Source organism: Haemaphysalis longicornis, unplaced genomic scaffold, assembly GCF_048455015.1.
Source record: "Haemaphysalis longicornis isolate Haplotype H1 unplaced genomic scaffold, Haemaphysalis longicornis Haplotype H1 scaffold_8, whole genome shotgun sequence".
Classification (NCBI taxonomy): domain Eukaryota; kingdom Metazoa; phylum Arthropoda; class Arachnida; order Ixodida; family Ixodidae; genus Haemaphysalis; species Haemaphysalis longicornis.
This window is the reverse complement of record NW_027526445.1, coordinates 35,973,898-35,991,985: the sequence shown is the minus strand read 5'-3', so window position 1 is coordinate 35,991,985 and position 18,088 is coordinate 35,973,898. Positions and strand designations below refer to the sequence as shown.

The 18,088-nt window shown below is 50.8% G+C and overlaps 1 protein-coding gene across 1 annotated transcript in view; it reads left to right on the top strand.

Annotated features, from left to right (window-relative positions):
- Nucleotides 1-18,088, top strand: part of LOC144149253 (BTB/POZ domain-containing protein 1-like) — a 135,624-nt gene that overhangs the window by 98,061 nt on the left and 19,475 nt on the right. The window lies entirely within an intron of this gene.

Sequence of the window (18,088 nt, the reverse complement as noted above, 5' to 3'; positions counted from 1 at the left end):
GGCACTGCACATGGTACAGCAGTAGTCGTAGTCCCCTGGCATCTTTTGAACGACACCCCTGAAGGAGCGGTAGGAGATGCACCACCTACTCCTGTGAAATCTGGTGTGCCTCACCGAAATGTTGCAAAACACGTTCCACAGTGTGGTTAAGAGTGTTGGTCGGTTGCAGCTGTGCCACAGATTATAAAGCTGACTGATTCAGAAGCCACCGGAGGTAATGAAACTAGCCTTTATTATTCAGGCTGGGGTTTTCCTGCACGGCTGTATTAAACTGCACCCAAAAGCTGAGCCACTGGCACAACTCGCCGTTCAATATTTGGTGGTGCAGCGTCAGGAGCTTTAGGGAGCGTCTAATGCGATGACACTCGCCACTCAGTATTCACCACATAGGGACCGGCAGCTCTCGATACCTCCAAGCGTATACCACTCCATAGTGATCTCACGTTTGGTTTAGTGTGCCTAGAATGTCTTTAGTGACATTGCATAACTCATCAGTAAGACAAAAGTCCTCGTCGGGCATGGCGCTACCAAGCAAGGCGTTCTGCTTGCTCAATATAACGGCAGCCGCATCAGTATTGAACGGAAGCATCAGTATTGAACGGCAGGCGCTATATGAACAAACCCAACATTTACGCATCCGCAGTATCCAGCACTGTATTAGTTTTAGTTGAGACTTATATTTTGTTTTTGAAAAACCGTTTTGTTTTTGTTCAGCTTGTGCATACAGTGTTGCCTTTACCTGGTACACACAGTCACCGTTTTCAGACCTGTTTATTCTTCATCTGCCGACATTAGATTAGCGAATTTTTGTCCCTGGTGTCCAAGGAAAAATAAATGTTTTAGAAATGCGTCCAATAAAATAAAAATCCATCATTAACAGCGTTTTACCTAATGTAAACTGAATTCTTGACAAAAACAAGTACAAGGGCATCCGCTAACACTCCCCGTCTGTCCCCATGTTTTGTGGGCTCGCAACTTCTTTGTGGTTCATCATCTTCTTCATTTCAGTTGCTTTGCTATGTTTGACAGAATAAAATGCAACATCAGTAAGGTTTTTGCTTCCTTTGGAGGCTGCTGTTTTTAATGCAGAAAAGTCTTACCTGTATGTGAAGCATCCTAGGCATGTATAGAGTACCTGAACACCCTGCTCCACCTTGTCATGTATTCTCTTTCCTTTTTACAAGTGAAGCGGCAGAGACAATCGTGAGTGTATTGTGTCAAGAGCTAAAAATACCAAAGACATTGCCGAGCACACGTGCGCGTGTGCATGTGAGAGCGTTCCTTGCGGTGTGAAGGCTGGGCGTGAAGGCTGGGGCGTTGAAGTGGCATGGCGAGGCGAAGATAAGTAACTGAAAAGAAAGCATTTATTTGCCCATTGCAGAAAACGACTGACCACGCTGGCGTCGGGAACAAAATAACAGAACAACAGAACAATACAATCAGCACGGGCGTCCGAGACCTCACGTAGACCTGGAGCTGCGTCGGTCTAAAGGCAGCAGAGGCGGCGCTACTGGTTAGCTGGGGATTATGACATAAACTGGCTCTCACAACTCCCCCCAGTCAGGTTGAACACGTCTCGAGGTAAAAGGTGTGCACGCATTGTCCACAACAGTGACGATACTGAAACACGCGGGCCAACGCTTCACTCGTGCACAAAGTAATCTGGGTGGCTAGGCAGCCGTTGAACGCGTTGTGGCTTTTGAGGCTGTTGATGCACTGGCGAGGTGAGTGTACTCTGTACGGCTTCCTTGCACTGGAAGTTCGATGCACACTGAAGCGTGGTAAGGCCCCTTGACCTGACTTCGAAGTTCCTAAAAGGCGCGACAGTCGTACTTGCACAGGAGGTTGGCGACGGTCTCTCAAGTTGACAAACAGTCTAATGATGGTGGTCGAGCTTCGTGTGGCACACAGTATGCCACGCATGCTACGCCGGCAGTCCTTGGTTGTATTGTGGCCAAACGCTGAATGATCCACGGTGCTGCCAAACGTTCGGGTGCAGGTTTCATCCAGATGAAGCACATCGATGCCACTCACGAAGTGTTCAGCCAGGCGCTGCCAAAATTTGTCCTTTCTTTTTTTTGGTACTACAGATGGAGGCGAGTTGGGCGGTGGCTCAAGTTGGGCAGGTGTACCTTACATAGGTCGAGGGAGGTTGGCGCTGTTGACGGCTCTGTTGATGGGATTGGAATCTGTAGGCAATTGGCTGACGAGCGTCTTGCACTTTTTCTGGCCATTGACAAAGTTCTGGGCATGTTGGGCTTGCTTTAATCTCTTGGCTCGGCTGAAAGTAGTTACCGGGTGGCGCACCGACGATATAAACTCTTTCTGGTTGTTCAAGAAATTCTGGCCATGCTGGACTTTCTTCAAGACGATCATGGGCTTCGAGGTATTACGTTTGGGCACCCGTGGCTTCGACTTTACCAGGCGACTACTTGAGGGCAACGTATGAGATAATAAAGCTAGCCATCGCGGCTTCTTTGCAAAGGCAACGGATCATGTTGAAGGTACTATTTGGCACTGGTGCTGGCTTGAGGAAACAGGACTGACCTAACACGGATGAGGTCATTTGCCGTTCTTGGAACCAGCTTTGGTTTGCGTCAATGGTGACATTCGTGGCTGCATGATGCAACTGCGTCGGTTTTGGTGGCTAGAAGATCAGACGTGCTTGTGCTGCAGCGAACCAGTCCTCTCCAAGAATGAGGGGGAGTATATTATGCTCTAAAACAGCAGCTTCAACTCCTGTGACTGGGCCAAATTATATTTTTAAAAACGCAGCCCCAACAGGAAGCACTGGGCATCCGACAACCCCACGAGGGGGCTCGATCCACGAGGTGACCACGCTTGCAGGTACACAGGCACTAGATATTAGTGTCCAATTGATCACGAGGCAGGAAACGCTTCACATTCACCGAATCCCATGAAAGTTGTGTTGAAAAATAGGCAGCGCTGCTGCTACCTATTCAGCGTAAAGGGGGAACTATGTAATGCTGCAGGCAGCTGGGTCCCGGACGTCGTTGGAGGCGATGACTATATTCACAGAGGTAAGTAGCGTGTGCAAGTAGGACAATTTGGATGCCAAGTGCCGCGAAACATTACATTGGTTGAAGACGGCTTGGGACAGGTATGCGACACGACGAAAATAATTGGCGCCATGCTTTGCCGAAATAGCTGCAGAAGCTGGTTCTGGTTGGTCAGTGGGCAGCTCAGAAATGCGCACTGTTGTTGTACCTCGAGAAGGCTGTGGTGGTGTTGGCTGTGGGTGAGGCAGCTGACGCTGCTCAGTCTTAAAAACACAAAACGGTTGCGTCGGTGGCTTCATAAAAGTGGCAGCTGTCGCCGGGCTTCCTTTGGCGTGGAGATGTTGCGCGCTCTTGTCGAGGCTAGTGCAGGTGGCGATAAAGTAAGCTACTGTGCGTGGCCGATTGGCTGCTATAGCGGCGAGAATGTGTTGCTCTCGCAAACCCTGCAGCAGGTAGTCCATCTTCTGAGCATCGCCGAGCTCTATGGGGCAGCGTTCAATCATTCTCAACTTGGCGAAGGCATACTGGTGTAAAGTTCCGCCTGGGGACTGAGATACCTTCATAGCCTTATATTGTCACTAGATGAGGGTCAGCCCTGCGGAAAATATCTTCGCACCGCACCTTTCAGCTTGCTAGCAGCGTGCGGATCAAGCGTGCGGTGGCGCCGTCCAACGAAGCAAGCCGCTGACTCGTTGCACGTCGTCAAGCCATACGTTAACGCTGTACCTGTGCGAACCATGAAACAGCGGGATGGATGATGACAGATCGGGCATTGTTGTCACGGTCATTGTTGCCACGGTCATTGTGGTCACGTTCATTGTAACGGTCATGTTGTCATGGCGAGGTAGCTGATAAAACGGCAAAGAAAGACTGCATGGTGGCTGCCGCAGCGGTGGACGAGGGGGAAGCTTCAACCGAGGGTGTAGCTTCAAGCTGCTGCCCGAATGACGGCTTCGAGTCGCTGAATGAGGTCCTCTTTGTTACCGGCGGTATTCAGCTGCCGCCGTGCCAGTTGTTCCCGTAAGAGGTCAATGCCTAAACGCGAAATCGTCACTGGGTCGAGGCGCTCCCACACAATTTCTGCCGCAATCATCCTCGGAGTCGGCGGCAGGCAGGCGTTCCCATACAGAACGCAATCTTGCCGGTGTGTGAACCACCAAGTGCACGCAGACGCGCACAAGTCTGCGAGTGAGCTAACGGTGAGAAAAATTCGAGCGAGGAAGAAACACTGGCGCACCGGCTGTCGAACGATGGTGGTAGGCTTAGTTATCGTGTTAGCGTGCTTGCGTGGCTACCTAGCTGCACTGAGGCTCGGAAGTCGACTGCGCCAGATGCCAGGGTTGGGCGTGAAGGCTGGGGCGTTTAACTGGCATGGCAAGGCTCAAAGTAATAATTTAAACGAAAGCATTTATTTGCCTACTGCAGAACACAACTGACCACGCGGCGTCGGGAACAAAAGAACAGAGTAACAGAACAACACAATAAGCAAGTGCGTCCCAGACCTCCCTTGAGGCGCCTGGACCTGCGTCGTTGTAAACGCAGGAAAGGGGGCGCTGCTGATTCGCTAGTGATTATGGCATAGGCTGGCGCTCACAGCGGTGACCGCCCGACAGTTCCGAAACACGAAAATATCGAGCGCTCGTATAGGCGTGGCTCGCGGTGAGGGCCCAGCGTTCCCAGCGAACGTTTGCCAAGCGAAGCATACCCACTTTGGGAGACTGGCCAAGATGGCGGAGACTACCCGGCTGTAAAGTACCAAGGAAATTCCGAGTGCTTGTCTGTGCGTTCCAATCGGTAAACTCTCAGAGTCCCCGGCAAACATTTTCAAGCCAAACCGACCCACCTAATGAGATTATCGAAGATACATCGAAATAATTAGCAGTGGCTTAGCTCGGCTATGCCAGGATTTACGTAGAGTGAGCTGAGTATCAGTGGGTATTCTTAGGTTTCCGGGTTGTGTAGGACTAGGTGATTATCATTGTTAGTGCTGCTAAAGCGATTTACGATCCAATACAATCCAATTACGTCCAGTCAGGTCCAATCACTGCTCCTCGCTCTTACGCAATACGGCTGTCCAGGAGCTACGCGAAATGGCTATCAAGCAGCTCCGGCACAGCGTCAGATTTGGCTACTGCGCAACCGAGACGCAAAGCTAGGCACGCGCGGGCGCCAGTTTGTCTTCCGCGGCTAAGCCATCACTCCTCTGGAATGCGCATACCCGCGAATGTGCTGACCGAATTCTGTACACACCCGTACTCCAATCGAATTGGATTTCATTCCGACACAATCCACTTTAATCCAATCCAATCCAAGCCAACCCAAGCCAATCCAATCCAACCCGACCCGACCTACACCAATCCAATGCTCCTCGCGCTGGCGCAGAACAGCCCTTTACGGCAACGTGAAACTGCTGAACCTAGGCCAGTGTAGCTTACGCTACAAAAGAAACTCCATCGTTGGCCATAATCGCACACACAATTGCTCGGAACTAGAGAGACACATCACAGCATACGCCCCTACAAGGTGATGTCCACTAATTTTCACATAAAAAAAAGAGGAAGCCGAGACTTATAGCAACAATGATGGGGTACAGGTCGTTGCGGCACCCAAGACGAAGCAAATCGGATGGAAGCATGGAATTAAACCGTCGTAATGGCCCTGAAGGTTGCCTTTAGCTTCGCTGCCCTAAAGTGTGACCGGCTTCCCATATTTTTTACTGTTTTCCTTTTCAATCAGAAATACCAATTATCTGTCCTCGCCGTATATTCCCACGGTCCAATCACCGTCTTCATCACCACTTTACAATTCCATTCAGAGAAGTTCCCAATAAAGGGCCTTCTCGATTATCAGTCCCGGATCGTCCGCGGACTGCCGGAGACGCAATCCGGCGGTCATTTGTTCCATGTACTCCTACGACGCTTCCGGTCCGAGGGCAGTCCTCGGACTACCCCCGGACCGTCCAGGGCTGGTAAATCGAGGAGGCCCACACTCTTTTTGAGTCTTGTTCTCCCTGTCCTTCCATTGGCTTTGCCATATCGCTCCAACTAAACTGACCTCACGTGTCATTCCCGGCGCCACTACGTTGCCCTTTGTCTTCTCCTCACTGGAGATGTTTGGCCTAAGCCTGGTCCGCCGCAAACCAGTTGCTCATGCTGCACTAAGCTAGTGTGCGATAACCAAGCGGCACTGTGTTGTGATTCCTGCGAGCCAGGCTCCATCGAAGGTGTGTGCATCGTTTGTCAGCACTGCAAACTGGAACCTGCAACGACCGCTGGTTCTTCCTTGTTTGCTCGTTACCTCGGTTTGTGACTGCGCCGCTGAACCTCTCTCGGCCCTCGTGTTCTACTACGACAACTTTACCGAGCCCGCCTTCCTGGACTTCGCGACCCCACTGCACACTAGAGTTTTGGTAACCTACTGCCGGAGTGTTAAGAACAAGGTCACCGATTTCCGCTCCACAATATCTGCACTACCTTCCAACACTGACGTCCTGCTTACTGAAACATGGCTTGACCCTGGAGTACATGAGGGTGAAATCATGGATGTCTCGTCAAACACAGTCTTCCGCAAAGGTTACCGTAGCGGTGGTGGGGGTCATTGAACCAGCATGAGTCAAGAAAGACTCATTGAACAGTTGGGACGTCTTGAAGGAGCGGCTACGGGCCGCGTTTGGGAGCACTCTTCACTGTCAACTTGCGGCCAAGAACAGGTTCGCGCCTGGTGTCCAGAGTTATAGCGAATCCTACTGTGCATATATTCAGAAACACTTGCTCTAAGGGTTAAGCTTGACCGGGCAATGCCTGAGGAAAAAAAAGGTTGGGCATATCTTAAAAGGAATTGCGGACGGCGGTCCCAATTTTTAGTCTTCAAGAACAGCTCAAACGTGGATGACGTTGGTGAGTGGCGACGTTTTTATCAGGCCAAAAGCCGCCGTCTTGCTAAAAACTTAACCATGTTTTATAATACAACCAACGTCGTCCTCCGGAGATGTGCTGCTCCGGTCACAGGAAGCCAAACCACCTGGCCAATCTGAGACTCTCACTAGAATAATTTGCCGAGAAATTGAGGCCATGGGACCAGCGCCTATCACTACACAAATCGGTAACGCCCCACCCATATCTGTGAGTCAAGCATACGTCCGCCAAACACTTGACAACTTGGGCATTCGCCCGCTTTCTAAATCAATCGTCAGAACGTCCACCCGGTTCTACAAAGCCCCGCCCATATATATCATAGCGCACCTCGCCATTTCCGCAGTCCGGCTGTCTGGCGAACCACTGACAACCGTCCGATGTGCTCTTGTTCGAAAGTAGAGTGCACGTTTCCAGTTACTGCTGCAATCGCCCTTACGATGCTTCCCGTAGTGCTTACTACACTTCTCGCCGAGGCGAGAGTGCTCGATGACAATTTTAAATGCGACACATCTCATTTACCCGCCTTGTCCATGCATGCATGCATCCCTCCATCCATCGGGCGTCGTCTTTGTCCGCGCCAGCTGCGCATGCGCTCTCCACCGCTCTCACTGCAGCGTTATCTGCGGGTTAGCTCTCGCTCCTCGCAATGCCAGCTGTTCGTCGGCGCGCGCTAGCGCTCGGTTAACGCATGCGCATGCGCTGCTCTCTCTCATTCCCCTCACCGTTACGCGGCGGTATACAACGCGGTACCTGCGCCGCTCCGCTCTGTCGTTCCAGCGCCGGTGATCCGATGTCCAACGGTGCTTTGAAGGGAGACTAATAAGCCTGCTATCGCGATGGTCAGCGCAACCGCAACAAGCACCTGCCAGCCCAATAACAGAACTGCTAGCGCCACCAACGATGAGGCTGCAAAGCGACGTGCACGGGATGCGGGAACGCCGTAGTAGACGGAAATGCATCGTACGCGTTCATGGCATGTTTCACGCGATGGGAGAATCAACCCAACAGAAACGCTGAGGGAAACCCACGATGCGTCGCATCTACACAGGGTTCCCGCGAGGGGAGGTGGGCGTAATTTTTTGACCACTGTACTACAAGGGTCTCATCGAGAGCTTCCAGGCTGTATTCAGGGTGGGGAGATCCACCAAATGATTAACTGGTGGCGTTAGAATCATATATAGAGGATCCTTCGTTCACAAACAGTTCTGTGTTATGGTGTTTTTCAACATCGAGAAGGCCTATGACACCGCTTGGTGTTACGGCATACTTAGTGACCACAGTCGTTCGATGTTTCGGGTAACACGCCAAACACTCTTACTAGTTATTTGTCGAAGAAAATGTTCCGAGTGAGAGTCGGGAGTGCACCCTCGACGGGGAAGGAAGACGGCATACCGCAAGGTGGCGGGTTGAGCTGCACTCTCTTCGTAGTAAAGATGAACTCTCGTGGGAAGGCATCGCTACCTACAATCTTTTATTCTATGAATACAGACGACGTTCAGATTTCCTTTAAATCATATAATATGTCAATCTGCGAACGTCAAGTCCAGCTGGGCATCAAGAAACATACCAGCTGGGCTGAAAAGAATGGTTTTAAACTGAATCCCGGAAAAGCTCTTTATCTGTCTTTTCCAGGAAGCGTGGGCTCCACCCAGACCCAGACATGGCTCTTGGGAACGTGCCGATTCCTGTGAATAAGCAGTGCAAGTTTCTTAAGTATTTTATTCGATGAAAAGCTTACATTTATTTTTCATATCAAACAGCTCAAATACAAATGCTTACAAAAAATGAACATTCTTATTAAGGTCCTCTCACTCCAATCTTATGGCGCCGAAAAGACACTACTGCTGCGCCTTAACACAGCCTTGGTGGGGTTTCGGCTTGACTACGGCAGTGTCTTGTTTGGGTCAATGACAAAAACAGCCCTTAAAATGCTCGACCCAGTGCTGTATCTTGGCCTGCGCCTCTCATGCGGTGCTCTCCGCACTACCCCTCTCGAGAGTCTGTATGTCAAATATAACAAATGGTGCCTACGGCATAACCGGGTGTATATTAACTTGCTGTATGCATCTAAGACCGTATCTCTCACCAACCATCCTTTTAATCCAATCGCGAACAAGATATCAAATTTATAACTCTTTTTAAACACGCCATCTATTTCCTTACCTTTATTTCTTATAGGGAGGGAGGAGGCTTCTGCGCTCAATGTCCCCCTTTCAGACACGCACAAGGCACCCATCGATGCATAATTTCATTGCACCATGTCATTTTCGTGCTATATATCATGCGACCTATCATTCACACTAGCAGAAAAAATTGGGTACCCAGGAGTGCGATTCTGCTGCCCTTCCTGTTCCTGCAGGACAAGTACAGGTGCGCAGAATTCTTCAGCGGCGCGTCGAAAAATGATTCTACTCTCTCTTGTGCAGCGCACGGACCAAATTTTAGCGTTAGTAAAACAATGAATTTTCATAACAGCATTTACACGGTAGAAGCGTATGGCATCTTACTCATTTCAAATGACATCATCAAACAAAAAATTTCCAAGTTCATCTGGTACACATATTCAATAAGCGTTGTACCAGCACTGTCATCAGGAAGGTCATCCAAAAACGATGCGATTAATGCTCTTTTCAAGGTACTAATGACTGCAGATGCCTAAAATCTTCAAATAACTATATGCTTGTACCACGGCACACCTTAAACATAGAAATTACACTGGAGTCAACAAACAGAGAACAGACTGCATGTAATAAAACCACAATTAGGACGCTACACGACTGAATCACACAACATATATACTGAAATCGCCCTGGCTAGGCTGCGGATAGGCCACACACATGTAACGCACTCCCAACTGCTCACTAGAACTTCGGGACCAAGGTGTAGCAGGTGTGGAAAGGGCTTATCCATAGTCGACATACAATCACATGCGAGGCACTTGACACAACACGGCACAAACATTTCCCCGAATTATACAGACGACACATTCCCCTGCACCCATCATACTTTTTATCAGACGAACCAGTGTTTTCTAGTCGACGTGTTTTTACGTTTTTAGTCAGGTAAAATTTCTGCAGCTCTTGTTATATCACGTGTAAACAACCTGGCCCTACACACCAGCCATCTCCATTGTCTTTTGTTTTGCGTCACTTTAACTTCTACGTACAGGTTTTAGTATTTAGTCTCATCAACCATTAAATAACTTCATCTCAGGCGCTCTTTGCCCTTGTTGGCCTTGCGCCATTAAACAGCAACCATCATCAAGTCTTACGCGTCAGTGTGAGCTTCCTTCATTTATTTTATTCCTACCGCTGGCATTGCTCTCCTGCAAGGCCGCATACTGGCAGTGGGAGGTTAGATGGAGAAATGCTTTTTACGATGACCTTTAAACATCTGCCATCTATCCGGAACCATCTTTGAAAAACGGGGGCATTCACGAAGGTCGTGAAAGGCGTCCAGTTAGTGGTCAGCGCCCTAAGGATTTGAATAAGGCATCACCCATTCGCTCAGCCTATTGTATCTTGTGAATAAGTCTAACTTTTTCGAAGCCGTCAGAGGCTCAGCGAAAGTCTATAGCCGCCCTTTGATTGGCTGAGCCGTGCTACCCCATCTGTATATGAAGGATATCCGTCGTCCTTTTTCCCCGACCATGATACCCACAGCTCCGACGCCATGGGTGATTCGCCAAGGCTTAGTTGTTCGTCGTCGCCTCGTCGTCGCCAATCCTCATTCTCCGAAACTCTCCGCCCGACGTCCCCGTCCCGCCAAAGCCGCCCTTTCTCGGTAAACTAGATTGTGCAGCTCTGAGAGGTGATGCTGCCTTGAAAACCCGGACCGAAAATCCTCGGCCCTCGGCACCTGCACCTTGTAATATTTCTGTCCTTGTCAATGCAGTTCTTGTCCAGGCGCTTATTGATACTGGACTTCATAAATCTGTCACCAGTGCGAACCGATGCACCGACTAAGAAAGTGCTCAGTCCCGCACCATCCCGTGTCTTTCTTGCTCTCATGGAACTTCCACCAGTGCTGTCGTTATGTGTACCGCTCGCGACACCATCGCCGGTCACCCTGTTCCCGCTTTGTTTAAAGTTTTGCCCCAGTGCCCCCATGGCCACATTCTTGGCCTTTATTTTCTTTCTGAACATTCTGCCCTTGTTGCGCATTTGTAATTTACCGCCGACATGGGGATGATGATAGAGGCTACGAGAAGAAAGTGGCACGTTTGCACGCACTACTGCGAGAAGCACGCAGGGGAGTTCGGAACGCTGCGCTTGTACAACTGTGCACGGCTTTGCGTCGCTTTCTTCGCGGCGCCAATAAACGCTCAAGATCGGCTTTCCTTATCGTAACATTGGTGCCGAAACCCAGGAAGCAAGCCAGCGTTGCGGCGAGCCTTCTCCTGACGAGCTGGGTACGCCTTTCTTCAGCTACGACCGGCAAGGAACGTATCAAGAACAAGCGCGCGTCACGGCGGGCTATGAACACGAAGATTGTCAGCCAGGTGGACCAGCTGCTACAGTCTCAGCAGTTGGACCTTTCCGCCCTTCGTGTCTTTCACGGGCGTCTTCGAGCGAGCAATGCAGCATTGTCCGCTCTTAACGCCGAGCTTCAAGCCCACCTGACCGACGAAGAAGCAGCGGACGCTTCGGAAGAGAAGCGGACTACGCTTCGGTGATGGAGTATGACGACGCAGCGCCCAGCGCCCTGGCTTTACTCGAGCATCACATGGAGCTGTTGAGGTCATCTTCGACGCTCCAGACTACTCCTCCATTGGAAGACGCCAGCGGAGACCGCCGGGCTGCGACGTCTACCGGACAGCCCATGCCATCGACTCGTGAGTTTGGAGCACGTATCCCGAAGCTAGAACTGTTGCGCTTCGATGGAGCGATAACGCATTGGCAACCTTTTTGGGACATGTTTCGACATTCCGTCCACGAGAATCCCCGGCTGTCCAATATTGACCGCTTTCATTACTTGCTTTCGCTTCTTGACGGAGCTGCTGCTGAAGCCGTTGCTGGCCTGCAAGTGACAGAGTCCTGCTATCAAGATGCTCTTGATATTCTGAAGAATCGTTTTGGAAATTCCAAAGTGATAGAGCAGAAGCATTTTGAAAGTCTGCGGAAGCTCCGACCTGTCGACTCACCCAGCAACGTGCCCGCATTGAGGAAGCTGTACGACCACGTGCAAATGAACCGGCGAGGATTGGAAAGCTTGGGCATTGGAATTTCTTCTTACGCGGCAATTCTGAATGAAGTGCTTTTAAAGGTTGATACCTGGCGACATTATCGTCGATTACTTCAAACAGCAGAGTCTTGCAGCCAGCGCCGCTTTCACGAGCAGTCAGAGTTCTTCTGCCCAGGACGTAGAACATCTACTGTCTTTCCTGCGAGTGGAAGTCGAGTGCAGGGAAAGAAGCTTCCAGATCAGCAAGCCTCAATGAAGTGAGGAGGCTGACCGAGTGCCCAAGAAGCAACAGTCTATTCCCACCGCTGCCGTCCTGCACAACAAGGCACATACTTCGTCTTGGTTCTTCTGCTCCGCCAAAGATCACAGAACGGAAGAATGTCCGAGCGACATCCCTTTGGCCGACAAGCGAATCCGACTAGCAAGTGACGGCCGATGCTACAGATGTACAGCGAAGGGGCATCTCGTGCGGAGTTGCCGAAAGAAGGTCCGGTGTGGGACATGTAAGCGGCGCCACACCACCACTATGTGCACCACTGACCCCGCTCGGAAACCGTTGGAATCGGCTGCAGAAACGCGACATGTAGCGATTCACGTCAACACGCGCAAATAAGCCATCCCGTGACTCTCCAGCGAAGTCTTACTACAGACGTTCCGGGCATGAATTATGACTTCGTCTCATTGCTGCTACGTACGTGGAATTTTTGACGATGGCACCCAGTGGACTTTCATTCGACAAGACGTCGCCTCTGAGCTCAACTTAGCTGCAATTGGCGAAGTAGACCTGGCCATCAGTGCTTTCGGTCGATCTGGAGGTCCCAAGAAGAAGTTGAAAGTTGTCAGAGCGACCCTCCGCAGTCAACATGACAGCACGTCTGCTGAGGTCGACGCCACCGTCGTGCCTTTCATTTGTGAAGACGTGGCTGAAGCACCGAAGGGCAACACGCTTCTGCAACGCCTGGTCTCCGAGGGGAAGCTTCTGACTTACAGCATTGCTTTCCCAGGTATGGAGCGCAAGCAAGGAGTAAGCCTTCTAATTGGATCCGACCAGCTCTGGAAGTTCGCGCCAAAAACGAGCCAAGTACAGTGGGAAGAAACGAATCCTCCTTTGGTTGCCGTAAGCACAAGCCTGGGATGGACCTTACAAGGACCGTTATCTCTGCAAGAGAGCAATAGATGCAAAGGCAGCACCCTCGTCTGTGTTCTGCGCACAGACACACACGACAATGAGGACCAATCTTGCTCTTTTTGGCGGTTTCGGGAGGTTGGCACTGCTGGTCTCAAGAACACTCCGAACTCGCATCCCGATGAAGATGCATTGCGCAAGTTCAAAGGTTCAATTGGGTTGGCGAAAGTGCGCCACGACGTTGAAGTGCGATATGAATGCACACCAGTCTCTATGGCCGACGACGGCAAGAATGCCCTTTCCAGACCTCATAGGTTACCTCGATGACTTTCTTCAAACGAAGGCACAAGACCCCACGATAAGTCTGTGAGGCAAGGCAACAGCGATGACCACGCAGGAAAAGTAGCGAAGGGCCACCTTGAAAAAGGAAGGAATCTTAACTGCTCCTCACAAGAAAAGAAACGCCGGCTACTGGAACCCAGAGATGACCGTTGTAACCACTCCATTGACAACGCTCATAAGCGACTTCTTCACTGTGAAGTCGGCAAGGCTTACGCTGAAATAGGCGATAGTGACGGGGAGGCTACAGCCCGACAAAGCGTGAAGTTTTCTCGGACGTTGTGAATTGTGTTCACCTTTCATGCTGCAAACTGCTGCGACCACAGCGCTACCGAGTGACGGAGTCAGCAATAGGTTTGGACAATCGGCAAAGTGTATAAATAACGGTCACAGTAGGACCTGACAAGTTCAGCTAGTGCGCGGTAGAGAATGTACTTGACTAGTTCAAATGTCTGCTTTTGTGGCCATGCAAATGAGCATTTGGTGGGCGCGGAGGATGTTGCGGATTTGTAATTTACCGCCAACATGGGGATGATGATAGAGGCGACAAGAAGAAAGTGGCACGTTTGCACGCACTACTGCGAGAAGCACGCAGGGGAGTTCGGAACGCTGCGCTTGTACAACTGTGCACGGCTTTGCGTCGTTCTCTTCGCGGCGACAATAAACGCTGAAGATCGGCTTTCCTTAACGTAACAGCATTTATCGACTGTGTGGATAGAGCCATTAGATTTGAGCTACCTGGCCCAGAAATGTGACCCAAGAAGCGCCATGTCACCCATATTCGACTGAGTTCATTCGCCTCCCCCCACGAGCTGCTACTGATGTCATATTTTCCACGTCACAACCTGTTCCCGAGGGCGACTGCATCCTTGCTCAACTAACTGATGCTCTATTCACCCGAGACATCACTTCAGCACACCGTGGCACTTCCGCACAACAGCAAAATGTTCCAACGAAATTGCCTTCTGGCCTGATTCAAGCCATAACTACTCCTCACGAACCATTTGTCCGCGTCTTTGTCAGCCTAATGGTGCCTTTTTCCTGCATTCCCTTCTGGGACCTTGTGGGCTGCTGTTAAAACTACATATTTCTCAACACGTTCCCGCAAACACATGGGCACCACCCACAAGCGGCGCAGCTGACATGACTGATTTCTTCCTTTATGACGTTATTCTGCACCAAGGGGCACCTCGCCAGCACTTGACCGACCTGGGCCGAAATTTCCTTTCTAACCCACTGCCGACATTCTTAATTCCTGGTCTGCTAACCACAAATTGACTACAGATTTCCACCCGCAAATGAACGGCCTCAAATAACGCCTAAACTGCACGCAGCTCAACATGCATTCTATCTACGTTTCCTCTGACCACTGGGATTGGATGCCGCCTTTCCATTTCCAACCTTCGCCTACAATTTCTCCCGCCATGAAACAGCTGGTTACTCATCTTTCAACATGCTCTTCGCATGGAACCCGCTTTACTATTGGATAACCTGGTTTCACCTGCGCTGCTCTCCTAGTGAGTATGTCAGCGACGCCATTGTCCTGGCTGATCTCGCTCGTCAGATCGCTCCAACACGCCTAACTTTGACCTAAGTAGTACAAATGAACCAAGGTAGCACCATTGTAACACCAATGTGACGGCTCACACGTGACGTCTCACCGCAATCACGTACGAAATCACGTCGCACACTTCCACATCTGCTCAGCCTTACACGGACCTTGTTCACGTGCCCTCATTACGCCTTACCGCAGCTGCTACTCGATGTTGTTTCACCCTACGCAATGACGGCATCTTCCCGACGGGGGGGAGGAGGGGGGGTGTAATGGAACTCTTAAGTGAAGAAGGTGACGACAACTACGGCTATAAGCTGCTTGACTTGAATTTTTGAAGACGAAGACAAACACAGATACCGGTATGTATTCTCCCTCGCAGGCATACCTTGTGTGATACTGTGTTATACTTTTGTGCGATACTTTTTGGTGCATTCTAATGCATCCCTAAGGGCCGCTTTAAGGAAAGGCGCTAAGTAGCATTACGTTAGCATACAAGGTATTGGTGTATAGAGCAGTTTGCAATCGCGAGGGCAGGGCTTATTTCTGGAAATGGGAATATTGCGCGAATAGACAGGAAAAGGAGCGAACGTTCAAAAGCAGTTACGCCGAAGTAAAGCGACTAAATGGTAGAATATACTACAGGCCCACTCTCGCAGAATCCTTTAAGTGCAGTATTTTGTGCCTGTTGGGACATGGAGAGAATAATCTTCCGTACTCCATTGTTGTAACGCAGTCGAACAGAGATATATCAAACTCCAAGGGAATCGCAAAGTATTGCAATATACTAAAAATCCTATATATAACTTATGGCCACTCAAAACTTATCTCAAAACGGCGCACATAACTGACAGCTTTGCCAAGTAGTGACGAGTGGTGGCAAACCGATTGGTTCCTCACCTCACGTAAACTTCGAACCATGGTGCATGAGAATGCTGGAAGCTCCGTAAATTAAGTCTCGAGGCACTCAGCGCTGTATCGTTCGGTAACACAACACCTCTCCTCTTGAGCCACGCAAAAAACTGCTTTGCAGACGCCACGCACCAAAACGGCCAGACGATGGCCCGCTGCTTTCGCATTTACATCAGGTTCGACGTGCAGTGCCGCGCGTGAAAATGCTGCGAGAAATGCAGCCGACATCATTTCAACAGTCTCAACCCGTCGAATAATGTTCGATTTCGTCGCTAAATCCAAATTCTTCCGTTATTCCGTGACCGTGGCCTCCGAAATGCGTAGCACGGACATTATAAGCCCGCAACAGGCCGCTGCTCTCCCAAAGCACGAGCTTTCATTGCTAACTGCTCAAGCACACTGAAAAAATTCCATAATCCCAGCGCTTGCGCTTGGTTTTTCATCTTCCTTTATTGCCTTTCACACTCAATCACTGCCCACTGTTGTGCCAGAGCGCCTTGCCCAAATACGTTGCTCGAGGCGACGCGCCGACGGCGAGGCTGAGTCACGCCTCGTCCAAACCGCCAAGTCGCCTCCCTTTCGTCGCAGCGGCGCGGCCGAATCCCGCAACTGAGAACGACCAAAGAAGAGCCTGTCGCTACGCCTGGAGGCGAGGTAACGAAAGCGGCATGGGCGTCGCCCTCCATTTCCCCATTGGCGGCCCAGCTGACTCACCGCTTCGCTACCCTTCCTCGGAATTCAAACTACAGGCAGCGACAGCCCTGATTGGAGCTATTCGAACTTCTCGGGGTCACAACGAACTTCCCCAGGTATAAAACAATCCCGAGGCTCTCATCGTCGGGTTTCCTCGGAGGCACTGCCCAGGCGGCACAGAAAGTGTGTCCCAAGACCGGCCCGTCTATGGCCGCTTTCTGGCATGTCCGGCCAGCATCCAGGTTCTGGCAGCCACTGATCATACGATGAACGGCCAACAATCGGCAACCAGCGCTTCGGTATTTCTCCGGCCGCCCGTGTTCAGACGCACAACGGCAGCTGCCCGGCTGCCAGATATTCAGTTGCCTTTCGGTTGCCGATGTTGAGAAAGAAATCGGCCAGAGTACGGCTTTTGGGCATCCGTTTTTCCTTCGGGAAGCGGTGTTCAGCCGAAGCACGGCAAGCGACGGACACAGGATATCCGTATTCTTGTGGCACTTGGTGTTCGAAAGGAGACCGGCCGTTGCGCGGCTGCCGCGCATCCGCTCTTTCAACGGTGAACCGCGCTTCCAGCGACCGAATATTCGTTTTCTTCGGGCAGCCGGTGTTATAAAGGAGACCGGCCGACTTACGGCCTCAGAATGTACGTTTTTCATTTGGTTAGCGGTCCTTGGCCGAATTACGGCAAGCGAACGGCCGCAGAATTTTCGGCAACTGGTGTTCAAGAGGAGACTGGCCTTCGTAAGGTATCAGTTTATACGTCATTATGCGAACATCGGCGCGCGTCTGGGCGCCGTGAATTCATGCACAGACGTGCTTGGAAGAAGACCCGCCGATGTAGGACCGGTTTTGCTCTGGGTGAAGAAAGAGCCGTTAGGGAGTCGAATGGCGCAGACACGTTTTTCATCCGCTCGGTGTTTCTGCGTTTTGAATGAGCGAACTACGTTTGTCAAACAGTAATGAGTGTTCTAGGTGAACAGGCAAGGTGCAAGGACTCACTGGACATTACCAAAGAAACGTTTAGGCCATCGAAATACCATTTATTGCCACAAGAAGACTGTGCCACACCGACGGGTGAGCTAAGCCTCGGCAGTCATAGCCGCTAGAACGCCTCGCCCGTCAGCTTCGTTGACCCCTCAAGAAATGGAGACCATTGGAGACATAGAGTTGGCAGCGATGTCCAAACCGAGATGGCGGTGGTTAACCAAAATAAGTGGCCTTAAAGGGCGTCGAGCAAGCGGCCACCACGCAGGAGCTCAACCGGCGCCATGTCAAGGACTTCCCACCAAAGAAAGGCAAGGGCGCGCAAAAGCGCATGTTTCCGGCTATTCTTCTCACAATAATACTG